The sequence below is a fragment of the Chiloscyllium punctatum genome, chromosome 23 (assembly GCF_047496795.1).
Source record: "Chiloscyllium punctatum isolate Juve2018m chromosome 23, sChiPun1.3, whole genome shotgun sequence".
In the NCBI taxonomy this organism is placed as follows: Eukaryota; Metazoa; Chordata; class Chondrichthyes; order Orectolobiformes; family Hemiscylliidae; genus Chiloscyllium; species Chiloscyllium punctatum.
Window position 1 is genome coordinate 92954502 of NC_092761.1, and position 5828 is coordinate 92960329.

The window sequence follows — 5828 nt, forward strand, 5'->3', positions numbered from 1 at the left end:
GTTTTGCAGTTATTGAATACTGTAGCAATAGAATGAATGTAAACTGTCAGAAGTAGGATCAGATATTTACCATGCAGCCTGTTGAGTTTGTTCTGCCGTTTGGTACAATCGTAGCTGATCTGCAACCACAGATCGATTTTTTTCTAACCCATTTCTGCACCTTTTTAATTTCCTTGGAGACCAAAGTCTTTCTATCTCAGCCATAAGTAGTTTCAACAATGGATCACTTACGGTCCTCTGGGCTTGAAGATTCCAAAGATTCACAACCTTTTTTTTTGAAGAAATTTCTCCTTATCAGATTCCTAAATGATCAGTTGCTTGTCCTGAGACTGTCCCCTATGTTCTACATTCACCAGTTAGGGGGAGTGACTTCTAAATATCATCTCTGTTAAACTCATTAAGAACTTTGAATATTTCAATGAAATTGTCTCTTGTTTTCCTAAGTTCAAGAAAATATTGATCCAATTTAATCAGCCTTTCATTGTTGATCCCTGGGAAGAATGCCTTGTGCAACCTAATGAATCTTTCCTCTGCTGCCTCCACACCAAAGTGAGATTGGCCAAAGTTCTGAAGCTTTTGAGAAATGCAGAAGAGCTTGGGTTAGGACTATTCATCTTCTGCCTCAGCGTTCTTTTAGGTTATGGTTGATATATGACCCAACAAAAATCTAAGTCTCAGTCGTCACAGCTCCAACTCTTCCCTTAGACTCCTGGCTTTTGTAGTTGGGAGTTTGATTTCCACTTCCCTTTTGTGTGCAGAAATGTTTCCCTTAACTGCCTCGCCGTAATTCTAAAGTTAGGCCTTTTACTCTCGACTACCCGCATCAGAGGAAACTCTTTTTCTCCATCTTTCCAATTGAGTATTTAATTATGTCAAAAACCTGGATTCAGTAACCTGTGATGTTCAACACTTTAGGAAGCAAACCTAGTCCATGTGACTTGTTCTCACAATCCTTTAAACGATCGATGTTATTCCAGTGAATTTGTGCTGCATGCTCTCCAAGGCCATTATATCCTTCCTGAGGTGCATTACTGAGAACAAAAGCCTGTTACTCCAGATTGGAGTCTGATGAGAGTATAATTACCCTTTTTAATTGTGATCCCCTGTAAAACTAACATTTTCAAACTGTCCCCTCACGGTGGGCTGGTCCAAAGGATTAAGTCTCATGGGCTCCATAGTCAGTTGGTAATTTGGGTACAAAATTGGCTTGGTCGTAGAAGACAGAGGGTAGTTGTGGAGGAGTGTTTTTCTGACTAGAGGTTTGTGATCAGTTGTATTTCACAAGGATCAGTGTTGGGGCCTCTATTTGTTATGTATAATAGTCATAGAGTCATAGAAATGTACAGTATGGAAACACCCTTCGGCCCAACCTGTCCATGCTCCCCAGATATCCCAACCCAATCTAGTCCCACCTGCCAGCACCCGGTCCATATTGCTCCAAACCCTTCCCATTCATATACCCATCCAAATGTCTCTTAAATATTGCAATTGTACCAGCCTCCACTTATTCTGATAGCTCATTCCACACAGATACCACCCTCTGTGCGGAAAAAGCTGCCCCGTAGATCTCTTTTATATCATTCCCCTCTCACCCTAAACCTATGCCCTCTAGTTCTGGACTCCCCGACCCCAGGGAAAAGACATTGCCTATTTACCCTATCCATGACCCTCATAATTTTGTAAACCTCTATAAGGTCACCCCTCAGTCTCCGACACACCAGGGAAAACAGCCCCAGCCTGTTCAGCCTCTCCCTGTAGCTCAAATCCTCCAACCCTGGCAACATCATCCTTTTAAATCTTTTCTGAACCCTTTGAAGTTTCACTACATCTTTCCAATAGGAAGGAGACCAGAATTGCATGCAATATTCCAACAGTGGCCTAACCCGTGTCCTGTACAACACAACATGACCTCCCAACTCCTATATTCAATGCTCTAACCAATAAAGGAAAGCATACCAAATGCTGCCTTCACTATCCTATCTACTTGCGACTCCACTTTCAAGGAGTTATGAAGCTGCACTCCAAGGTCTCTTTGTTCAGCAACACTCCCTAGGACCTTACCATTAAGTGTATAAGTCTTGCTAAGATTTGCTTTCCCAAAATGCAGCACCTCACATTTATCTGAATTAAACTTAATCTGCCACTTCTCAGCCCATTGGCCCATCTGGTCAAGATCCTGTTGTAATCTGAGGTAACCCTCTTCGTTGTCCACTACACCTCCAATTTTGGTATCATCTGCAACCTTACTAACTGTACCTCTTATACTGTATCCAAATTATTTATGTAAATGACAAAAAGTAGAGGATCCTTGTGGCACTCCACTGGTCACAGGCCTCCAGTCTGAAAAACAACCCTCCACCACCACCCTCTGTCTTCTACCTTTGAGCCAGTTCTGTATCCAAATGGCTAGTTCTCTTTGTATTCCATGAGATCTAACCTTGCATACCAGCCTCCCATGGGGAACCTTGTTGAACGCCTTACTGAAGTCCATATAGATCACATCTACTGCTCTGCCCTCATCAATCTTCTTTGTTACTCCCTCAAAAAACCTCATTGAAGTTTGTGCGACATGATTTCCCACGCACAAAGCCATGGTGACTATCCCTAATCAGTCCTTGTCTTTCCAAATACATGTACGTCCTGTCCCTCAGGATTCCCTCCAACAACTTGCCCACCACTGACATCAGGCTGACTGGTTTATGGTTCCCTGGCTTGTCCTTATTGCCTTTTTAAAATAGTGGCACCATGTTAGCCAACCGCCAGTCTTCCGGCATCTCACCTGTGACTATCGATGATACAAATATCTCAGCTAGAGGCACAGCAATCATTTCTCTAGCTTCCCACAGAGTTCAAGGGTACACCTGATCAGGTCCTGGGGATTTATCCACTTTTATGTGTTTCAAGACATCCAGGACTTCCTCCTCTGTAATATGGACATTCTGCAAGATGTCACCGTCTATTTCCCTACAGTCTATATCTTCCATATCCTTTTCCACAGTAAATACTGATGCAAAATACTCATTTAATATCTTCCCCATCTCCTGTGGCTCCACATAAAGGCCGCCTTGCTGATCTTTGAGGGGCCCTATTCTCTCCCTAGTTACCCTTTTGTCCTTAATGTATCTGTAAAAACTCTTTGGATTCTCCTTTTAATTCAATTTGCCAAAGCTATCTCATGTCTCCTTTTTGCCCTCCTGATTTCCCTCTTAAATATACTCCTCCTTCCTTTATACTCTTCTAAGGATTCACTTGATCTATCCTGTCTATACCTGACACATGCTTCCTTGTTTTTCTTAACCAAACCCTCAATTTCTTTTGTCATCCAGCATTCCCTATACCTACCAGCCTTCCCTTTCACCCTGACAGAAATATACTTTCTCTGGATTCTTGTTATCTCATTTCTGAAGGCTTCCCATTTTCCAGCCATCCCTTTACCTGTGAACATCTGCCTCCAATCAGCTTTCGAAAGTTCTTGCCTAATACCATCAAAATTGGCCTTTCTCCAATTTAGATCTTCAACTTTTAGATCTGGTTAATCCTTTTCCATCACTATTTTAACTCTAATAGAATAATGGTCGCTGGCCCCAAAGTGCTCCCCCACTGACACCTCAGTCACCTGCCTTGCCTTATTTCTCAAGAGTAGGAGAAAGTGAGGACTGCAGATGCTGGAGATCAGAGCTGAAACTGTGTTGCTGAAAAGCCCAGCAGGTCAGGCAGCATCCAAGGAGCAGGAGAATCGACGTTTCGGGCATAAGCCCTTCTTTAGGAAGTAGGTCCCAAGAGTAGGTCAAGTTTTGCACCTTCTCTAGTAGGTACATCCACATACTGAATCCGAAAATTTTCTTGTACACACTTAAGAAATTCCTCTCCATCTAAACCCTTAACACTATGGCAGTCCTAGTCTATGTTTGGAAAGTTAAAATCCCCTACCATAACCACCCTATTATTCTTACAGATAACTGCGATCTCCTTACAAATTTGTTTCTCGGTTTCCCTCTGACTATTGGGAGAGTCTATAATACAATCCCAATAAGGTGATCATCGCTTTCTTTATTTCTCAGTACCACCCAACTAACTTCCCTGGATGTATTTCAGGGAATAACCTCCCTCAGCACAACTGTAATGCTATTCCTTATCAAAAATGCACCCCCCCCCTTTCTCCTCCCTCCCCCCCCTCCTTTCCCCCCCCCCCCCTTTCTCCCCCCCCCTCTCCCTTTCTCCCCCCCCCCTCTCCCTTTCTCCCCCCCCCTCTCCCTTTCCCTCCTTTCTATCCTTCCTGTACCATTGGTATCCTGGAACATAAAGCTGCCAGTCCTGCACGTCCCTGAATCATGATTCTGTAATTGCTACGCCATCACAGTCCCATGTTCCTAACCATGCCCTGAGTTCATCCGCCTTCCCTGTTAGGCCCCTTACATTGAAATAATTGCAATTTAATTTATTAGTCCTACCTTGTCCCTGCCTGCCCTGACTGTTTGACTCACTTCTGTTCTCAACTGTACCAGTGTCAGATTGACCTCTTTCCTCACTATCTCCCTGGGTCCCACCCCCCCCCCACCTTACTAGTTTAAATCCTCCCAAGCAGCTCCAGCAAATTTCCCTGCCAGTATATTAGTCCCCTTCCAATTTAGGTGCAATCCATCATTATTGTACAGGTCACTTCTACCCCAAAAGAGATTCCAATGATCCAAAAATGTGAATCCTTCTCCCAAACACCAACTCCTCAGCCATGCATTCATCTGCTCTATCCTCCTATTCCTGCCTTCACTAGCTCGTAGCACCGGGAGTAATCAGATATTACTACTCTCGAGGACCTCCTTTTTAAATTTCTGCCTAACTCTCTGTAATCTCCCTTCAGAATCTCGACTTTTTCCCTTCCTGTGTCATTGGTTCCAATGTGTACAATGACCTCTTGCTGGCCCCTCTTCCCCCATGAGAACATTCTGCACCCTCTCTGAGACATCCTTGATCCTGGCACCAAGGAAACAACACACCATTCTGATTTCTCGCTGCTGGGCACAGAAACATCTGTCTGTTCCTCAGACTGGAGAATCCACTGACACAATTGATCTCTTGGAACCCGAGGTACCCCTATCATTAGAGCCAGTCTCAATACCAGAAACTTGGCTGTTTGTGCTACATTCCCCTGAGAATCCATCACCCCCTACATTTTCCAAAACTGCATACCTGTTTGAAATGGGTATATCCACAAAAGACTCTTGCCCTAGGTGCCGACCTCTCTCACCCTTCCTGGAGTTAACCCATCTATGTGACTGTATCTGAGACTTGCCCCCCTTCCTATAACTGCCATCCATCACATACTGTTGCTGTTGCAAATTCCTCATCGCTTCTATCTGTCTCTCCAACCGATCTATTCGATCTGATAAAATTTGCTGCAAACAGCATTTATGGCAGATATAATCCGCAGTAACCCTTAAACTCTCTTTAAACTCCCACATCTGACAAGAAGTACATATCACTGTAAAGGCCATTTTTGCTCCTTCACAATCTACAGACTCAGAAAATAACACCGTCTTATTCCCCCACAAACACTGTGTCAGGTTAATTAATAGTTATGGCTTATATTTTAAGTTTAATCAAGAGACATATCTCCAAAAACACACAGTCCCACTCTACTCACTACTGCAGATTCTCTGTAGTTCACATGTAAAACAATGGTTAACTTCTCTGATTCTGTGCTGTGAACTTTGCCCAACAGTTCCTCCAAGATTAGTTGTGAATTTCACTGTTTGTTAATTTTCCCAGATGCACTCCGATGTCCAGTGATACACTAATTCAAACAGCAAAGGCAGTGACTGTGCAGGTTC